This window comes from Talpa europaea, assembly GCF_964194135.1.
Source record: "Talpa europaea genome assembly, chromosome: 12".
NCBI lineage: Eukaryota > Metazoa > Chordata > Mammalia > Eulipotyphla > Talpidae > Talpa > Talpa europaea.
This window is the reverse complement of record NC_140079.1, coordinates 70388317-70396378: the sequence shown is the minus strand read 5'-3', so window position 1 is coordinate 70396378 and position 8062 is coordinate 70388317.

Here is an 8062-nt window from a genome sequence, read left to right as displayed (position 1 = left end):
AGATTAGTCTGAAATTCAGTTACATTCTTAGAAATACAAGTGGCTATTTCTACAGGGACTTTTAGTGAGTGTCATTAACCAACAATCTGATTGTAAATGTGCAGAAACTGATCCAGAAGGGAAGAGTGGGTGTCACACTTATGGAATTTGTGCAGAACTGGCCTAGCACTCAAGTTTCTCAGGAATCATCTTCAGCATGTTTTAGCTATTATATACCATGATTTTTATTGTTGGTTTTGACTGATTCTCAGTGCTAGCATAAATTCTGCCTCTCCTGTCTTTCCCGCTGTTCCCCTCAGCAGTGTATTTCAGTAGATCCACCTGTTCTGCTCTCTACTCTGTCTCTGGTGAATCCTCTCCCCGCCTCTCCCCCACACCTCTGGCCTATACCACAGTTCTTGCATGCATTAAAAAAAAATAAATGTTTTTTTAAAAAAATCTGCCTCTTTATTCTTCCTCTGCTACAACCTGGTGACTGATGATCAAAACAATACTTAATATGTATCACTAGTACTGGGAAAATGATGGTTTTGGGTTATCTCAGTAAGCTGCCATTGCTGACTGCCTCATGAAGTTATAGCTCATGCACTAATATTTCTTTGATGGCTGTTCATTCTGCTTATAGGCCAAGTGCCTTAGAGAAGACACACAACCCAGAACTAGTCATTTTAAAAGATGAAAGTGGATGTGCCCTTAGAGATTATTCGAGGCGGTACTGAAGGCATTCTTGGACATCGCCAGATGACCTACCTGAAAAACCTCAGTAGGGGGCGAGAAGAAGGGCTGAGTGGTAGCTGTTCTCCCCCCTCTGAACAACTCATCTGCTATCACTACTTTTCTTCCTGAGGGGCTTTCTTTTACATTTCTTTCAGCTTTTGTGTATCTGGGGAAAGTCTTCATTTCAGCATTGTTTTCAAAAGCTATTTTCACCTGATATGGTTTACAGTTTTTTGTCCCTCATTGTAAGATGTGCTACTCGTGCCTGTTTCATGCATGTTTCAAGCAAGAAGTCTGCTGTTATTTTTAACTTTATTTCTCTCAGTATAATGGGTATTTTTACATTACTTTTAAGTTTTTCTCTTTATCACTGGTTTTCTGTAACCTGATTGAGATGTATCTGGCATAATTTTTCTGAAGTGTCTATTGGATGGGATTTATTCAGTTTCTTGGATCTATGGGTTTATGATTTTATTAAACTTAGAAAATTGGATCATTTGTTCTTCAAAATTGCTGCCCCTTCCCTTTTCCCAGACTCCGATTGCACATATATTGGCTCATGTGAAGTTGTCCTAAAGGTCAATGATTCTTGGTTATTTAATTTTCAATCTTTTCTCTGTATTTCATTTTGATAGTTTCTATTGCTATGTCTTCAGGCTCACTGATCTTTTTTTATTCAGTTCTTTTTTAAAGACATATTTTTCATCTCTAAATGTTCATTGATATTTTATATCTTCCATGTTTCTCCTGAATGTGATTGTTTTTTTTTCCTATCTTCTTGGATATAGAGAATATGTTTATAATAATTGTTTTAATGTCTTTTTCTACAAATTCTGTATTCTGTATGATTTTTTTGTTCTTGTTTATATTTATTTGTTTGGCCTTTACCTACCTCTTTGCATGTCTGATAATTTTTTATTGGATGACAGACATTACGAATTTTAGGTGATTGGAATTTTTTTTTGTATTCTTTTAAATAATTTTGAGTTGACTATGCAATTAATTTACTTAGAAACTGATTGCTATTTTGGGGATTGCTTTTTAGCTTTGTTTGGTGAGATTAGAGATTAGAGTACTCTTTATTTCCTTGTATGTATCCAAGTTTCTGTCTGGCATCTTTTATGTCAGTCTTAGGAACTTCTTTTTAACTTCCTTGTAATACAGGTCATGAATCCCTTCATCCTTTTTTGCTTCTTTAAATGTCTTTATTTTGCCTTTCTTTCTGAGAAATATCTTTTCTAAATAATATTTCTAAAAAATCTAGATTTAGTGTTTTTTTTTCTTTCAACACTTTATAAAGATGTTGTTTATTTTCTGGCTTGCAATTTTTTAAAAAGAGAAGTCCACAAGAGTTCTTTTATTTCTTCTCCTATATGTAATATTTCTTTTTTCCTCTGGTTGCTTTTAAGATTTTCTTTTTAATCACTGTTTTTCAGCAATATGGTTATGATGTTATTTGGTGTGGTTTTTATGTTTATCTTTCTTGGGGATCATTAAGCTTCTTGGGTCTGTGAATTTATCTTTTTTTCATATTTGAAATAGTCCTTGAAATATTTCTCTGCTCTCTCTTTTTTGGATCTCTGATTGCATTTATGGCATAACTCTTCAACGAGTGTACACTGTTTCACACTTCCCAGAGGCACTGTTCTTTCTTCTCATAAAGTTGTCCTCTTCATTCTTCAGCTTGGATGGCTTCTATTACGATGTCATCAATAGTTTCACAGATCATTTCCTTTGTACCTACTAAGCCTAGTTAGTGAATTGCCTTATTAGATATTTTTCAACTCTGTAACTTTCACTTGGTCTTTTTGTATCTTCTGTTTCATCTCATCAACACAGTACTTAATGCTCAGTGAAATAAGTCAGAAGGAAAAAGAAAAATATCCGATGGTTTCACTTATAAGAGGAATATCGGGGAACAAAATAAGGGACTAGGGGGGAAAATAACAATAAAAAACAAAACAAGATTATCAGAGGACTATAAATGAGAGACATTCTGCAGGGATGGGAAAGGGAGAGGGATCAAAACAAGAGAGGGAAGAGCACAAGGGACTATGGTGATGGTGCACGGGTGACTTGGTGGTGGGAATTCTATGGGGACTACGCCTGAGAAAAGAAAGCAAACATTGTACAAAAATGAACAATGATGTAAAATATATTGAAATAAATAAATTATATTAAAAAACAAATAAAAGCACACTACTAAGAGAGAAGTGGAAGATACAGAAAAGAGCCAACGGCAGCTTCTACTTAAGAGATATTTTTTGTGGTTATTAAGGTAGTAATGGAAGTGCTCCTCTCAGATCTGTTTTTTTTTCCTTTGTGTGGAAAGATTAATTGCTAGTGACTTCAGCAGCATACTGTGATTCTACAATACCACTGTGTGTGTACTGAAGTCATACTTCTCATGGACTGCTCCTGGTCAGTGATTTGATGTAGGGCAAATACCTGAAAGATGCACATTCCTCTGATGGGTGCCTTTGACTTGAGGTCCCATCAGCTCAGCTGAAACATTCTTAGAAGTGCTCAGTAATCTAAGACCCCACTGATTTGAGTTTTCTGTCTTTCCTCTTTTTTATTTATTTTTTATTTTTGGGTTAAAGATTTATTTATTTATTTATACAAGCACTGGGTACAGTCAGAAGCACGGGAGAGTGAGAGAATTCACCAGAGCCAGAGTGGGGAGCAGAGCAGGCAGAAGGACTGAAGTACACTGCTGAGGGGAGCAGTGGGCGGCAGGAGAGGTCTGCATGCCATGTGGGACCCTCCTCTGGTGGCCGGGGAGCAGCCGGGAATCGAACCAGTGTTGCAGAGGCTGCGGGCAGCTTCTCAACCCAGCGCTCAACCGCTGCGCCACCGGGGAGGCCCCTTTCCTCTTTTTTAAAAGGGTTATATCTACATCATGGCCTAAAGAGCTTCCATACTTCTCTTACACGTTGCTCAATAAATCTTTGGCATCTTGTTTCTTGGAGGATCTGAACTAAGGTATTTATTGTTGTCATTATTTTATTTCATTTGAAGTCAGTATACAATTAATTTTATTTAGGTAAAAGATAAAAGTAAGAACTGGTGATTTGTTTTAGACCATTTATAATTGACATTCCTGCTGAACATTGCCTTTTTTTTTTAAAATATTCATTTATTTATGCATACAAGAACTGGGGTATAGGCCAGAGGTGTGGGGGCGGGTGAGAGGATTCACCAGAGACAGAGTGGGGATCAGAACACGCAGATCAACTGAAATACACTGCTGAGAGGAGCAGCGGGTGAGAGAGGAGAGATCTGCTGGGCCATGTAGGTAGCTCTCTGGCCGGGGATCTAACTCATGCTGCAGATAGTTTCATAGGTTGCATCTTAACCACTTGCACCACCAGGGAGGCCCTGAACATTGCCTTTGTAAGCCATTGATAATTGAGGTTTATAATTGAGGTTCATGCTAAACATTGCCTTTGCAAACTTAATCCAGTCTATATATAGAGATAGTCAGGTCATAATTGTTTGTTCTTTTGTCTGGTGATCTGAGGTCTCAGGCAAACATCAGGAACCACAACACTACTAAGAACTCCTTTTTTGCATTGGCTCTGTTTAACTTCTCTAGTCTTATTAAAGGTGTTGGGCTAGCTCATGCATATAGACTTTAACTCTTTTTTTTTTTGTCTTTGTTTTTAAACATCCTTTTTTTTTTTTTTTAAACAATGTAGGATATCTCCCCTTGGGTGCAGTCACCATAGTTTTCCCACCACCAAAGTGCCCACTCTTTAATTCTTTTATAGATGAGAAGACTTACATAATTTTCCTGACCAAAAATTCAAAAATTTGTTAGGAAATGTCTGGATTTCTCCCAACCCACCCCTCTGACAGTCGACAAAGACTCAAAATTTTTTCTTCTATAATAAGCGGTCATCTTAGAAAAATGTCTTGAGAGGGGCCTCCCTCGTGACTCAAGGGATTAAGACACAGCACAATGAAGCCATCCACAGCCACTGCAGCACAAGTTCAATCCCCTGCCAGGGAGGTGACTCACATGGTGCAGCAGACCTCTCCTGTCTTGCCTGCTGCTCCCTGAGCAGTGTACTTCAGTGGTTCTGCCTGTTGCGCTCCCCCACTCTGTCTCTGGTGAATCCTCTCACCCCCCTGCATCTCTGGCTTGTACCCCAGTTCTTGTATGCATAAATACATAAGTCTTTAAAAAAAAAGAAAAGAAAAATATCTTGATAAACTGCTCATGATAAAAGATGTGAACAGAGAACATGGATTTCAGGACCAATATAATAAAAAACGCTGCCACATTGCTCAGCATACAAAAGGTAATGAATTTAGTTTGGATTCTAGGAGGGAACAGAAAAGAGAAGGATGAAAGGGAAGAACAAAGAAAAAGAGGGAAGAAATCAAAGAGTATAAAACTAGAGGTGTACAATCCCGGGAGTAAAATGGGAAAAGGACTTTTAAGGCTAGGGATATCTAACATGTAATTGGAAGTTTTTTACCCTAATAATTAGACTTATGATTGAAGATGACACAAACCCAGTTCAAAGAAGCTTAAGGAAAGAAGGACTCTTAGTGGCTCACAGTTTGAAAAGTTAGAAAAATCGGTAACATCCAAGGAAGAATTACAGAAACTTTATCAACAATGCCAGATCTCTCTCTCTCTCCTTCCACCCTCTCTTCTCCTGTCTTACTTGTGCCTGTTTCACTGTTCTCTCTTTCCATGTTGATTTCACTCTCTCCTACTGTAGACAGGACGTTTCCATGTGACCGGAAAGATGGTTTCTGCCAGACCCAACTTAGTAACCATAAAAAGGGAGCTATTTTTTTGCCTCAATAAAACATAGAACAATTCCAGGGACATGGCCTAATTAGCTCTGCTTGAATTACATGTCTGTCCTTGTATTAATCATCAAAGTCAGTGAAATAGAGCCCTGCCATTGTCCTACACAGGTCATATGACTGTATTTTTGCCTGGGGAAAGAGGAACGGTCTATTACCAGAACGGGGATAGAAATGTTTTTCGGAAAGATCAAAAATAACAGTTGCCTCTTTGTGTTGCTTCAATAGAATAAAAAAACAGAGTCTTCCCAAAACCTTCAGTACATCAGAGTGTTCTACCCAGCTTTATGAAGTGGGGCTTTTTAAGTGAGAAATTTAGAAAGGATACTGGGCCTTGCCTGGGTTTGAGGTAGTAAGGACCAGAGACACACCAATAGGTGTTCAAATGATCCAGAAACCAAACTAACTTAGCAGAAGCAGGAATTTGGAGCCAGAAGTAAGCATGAGAAAAGTATTGTGGAAGAGGGCATTACATTGTCAAAGGACGCAGATGCAGATTTCAGCCTATTTTATTTCCCCTCTAATATGGAATGGGCAGATGAACAATTGTTGACTATTTTTTTTTCATGGGGTATTGTAAGTTCTTCAAAGATTCTTCTGCTAGGAATCTTTAACTGCAGCTCTTGTGATGGGGTGATTCTTCTTATTTGGCTGGCTAGGTTTAGCTCCTCTCTCAGGCTAAGCTTCCACAGTCAGTGATGGCAGATGTCTACAGAGAGATGAGCTTCCAAATTAGCTTCAGGTCAACTGCAGAAGTCTAGGCAGATCAGGGGAAACACTCTTTCATTTCTGTCCCACCATCCATGGATGGTCAGTCTTTCCCCTCTGTTCTGTCACTTTAGGCCCATCTATCCACTGCCTCTGTTCATATCCCCAACTCCAGAGGACACATGCTGCTCTGAATACAGGCCACTGGTGGACCCACTGAAGCCCATTCCATCGACTTCAGGTGAGAGGAAGTCCCCTCTCCCATGCTCTGTAGAATATAGCATTTCCTAAACTATTCAAAACCCTAAACTATTTGGAAATAAATTCTGTCTTTTACCTTTTCTTTAAATCTGAATTCTGACACAAGTGATATGCTAAGGGCCACAAAGCCAGTTTTTCATGATCTGCTTTGTAAATTCCTAAAAAGTGGGCAAGGTTTGTAATGTAGGGAGAATTTAGCTACTATTGTTTTATTTCTGGTTTTTGGAGACTTGGTCCACACTGAAAAAGACTCTCATTTTAAGCTTCTTTTACATACATTGTCCTAACTAAACATTTAGGAATATTGGTCCCATTTTATACATGGGAAAACTGAGATTTAGAAAGCTTACATAATTTGTTCATATAAATCATAAGAGAGAGGGATAGAATCCGAACCCAGATCTTTCTGAAGGCAAAGTTTATGCTCTTATAATTTTAAACTGTTAACTGATTACCAGGGATGCCTAGAGTTTTGTGGTTCGTGCTCTGAGTGCCCTGAACCACACATGTGAACCTAGAAAAAGTGCTGGTGACTTCTGATTCACTTGCTCTTTTTATGCCATTCAGCCTTGCATCTCAATTTTCTTTTATGCATGCTGTGGAACATAATAAAACATTTTAGCTACTACCGTGCAAAACTATGATGAGGTTTGGGAGTGGGTAGGTAGGAAACAAATTGGTGGAACTAAGATTTATTGAACATCAAGCACTATGCTGGGGGTGGACTCTGTGATGGAGTCTTCAACCCCTCCCCCACCCCATTTACTGTAAGAGGGCCAATTTAACTTCAGAGGCTGGTACAACATAGTTGCTGACCAGTCAAGATGGCACTGGCCATAACAGTCAGTAGGCTGTCCGTGGCTTGAGGTCTAGGACTTGAGGAGATGGGCTTAAGGAGGCTAAGCAACTCACAAAAGCCAGATCCAACTTAGTAAGCAACTCACACAACTCACACAAGCCAGAGGGACCAGGACCACTCCCGGGCCTTCCATGCGACAAAGCCCAGGCTTTTCCAGCTACATGAACCAATACTTCAGAAGGAAGTCGCCAACATATTGAGCAATCACTTTTCTCAGATGTCGGTGCTCTGATGTTATTTGGAAAGCAATAAATAAGGCTGAGAAGTTTCAGTTTTATGGTTCCTCTTTCAAAGGAACATTTTGCTCCTTTTTCTTGTTCGCTTTTTTCCTGAAACTTCGGATAGATTGAGTAGTTCAGTTAGGAGACTTTGAATTTTATGCTCAGACTTACTTCCTCTAGTTGCGATAACACTTCCCAATCAAGATGCATTCAAAGTACGGAGAGCAACACACAAGAAAAAAGAAACGAGGAGGAGAGGAAGGGAGTGGAGAAGAGGGGAGAGAAGGGGAAAGGAGAGGGAGAGGGAGAGAGAGAGAATTTAGACCAGCCTAGGCCGTTGCTTGCATATGCTTGTTTAATCAGATAGCTCAGAGCCACTGGAAAGTTTGCAAATTTAGAAGTCATTTCTGGTTGCTTAACAGCTTTCAACATCAAAGTGCCTCAGTCCCCAGGGTTTTCACCCAGCACC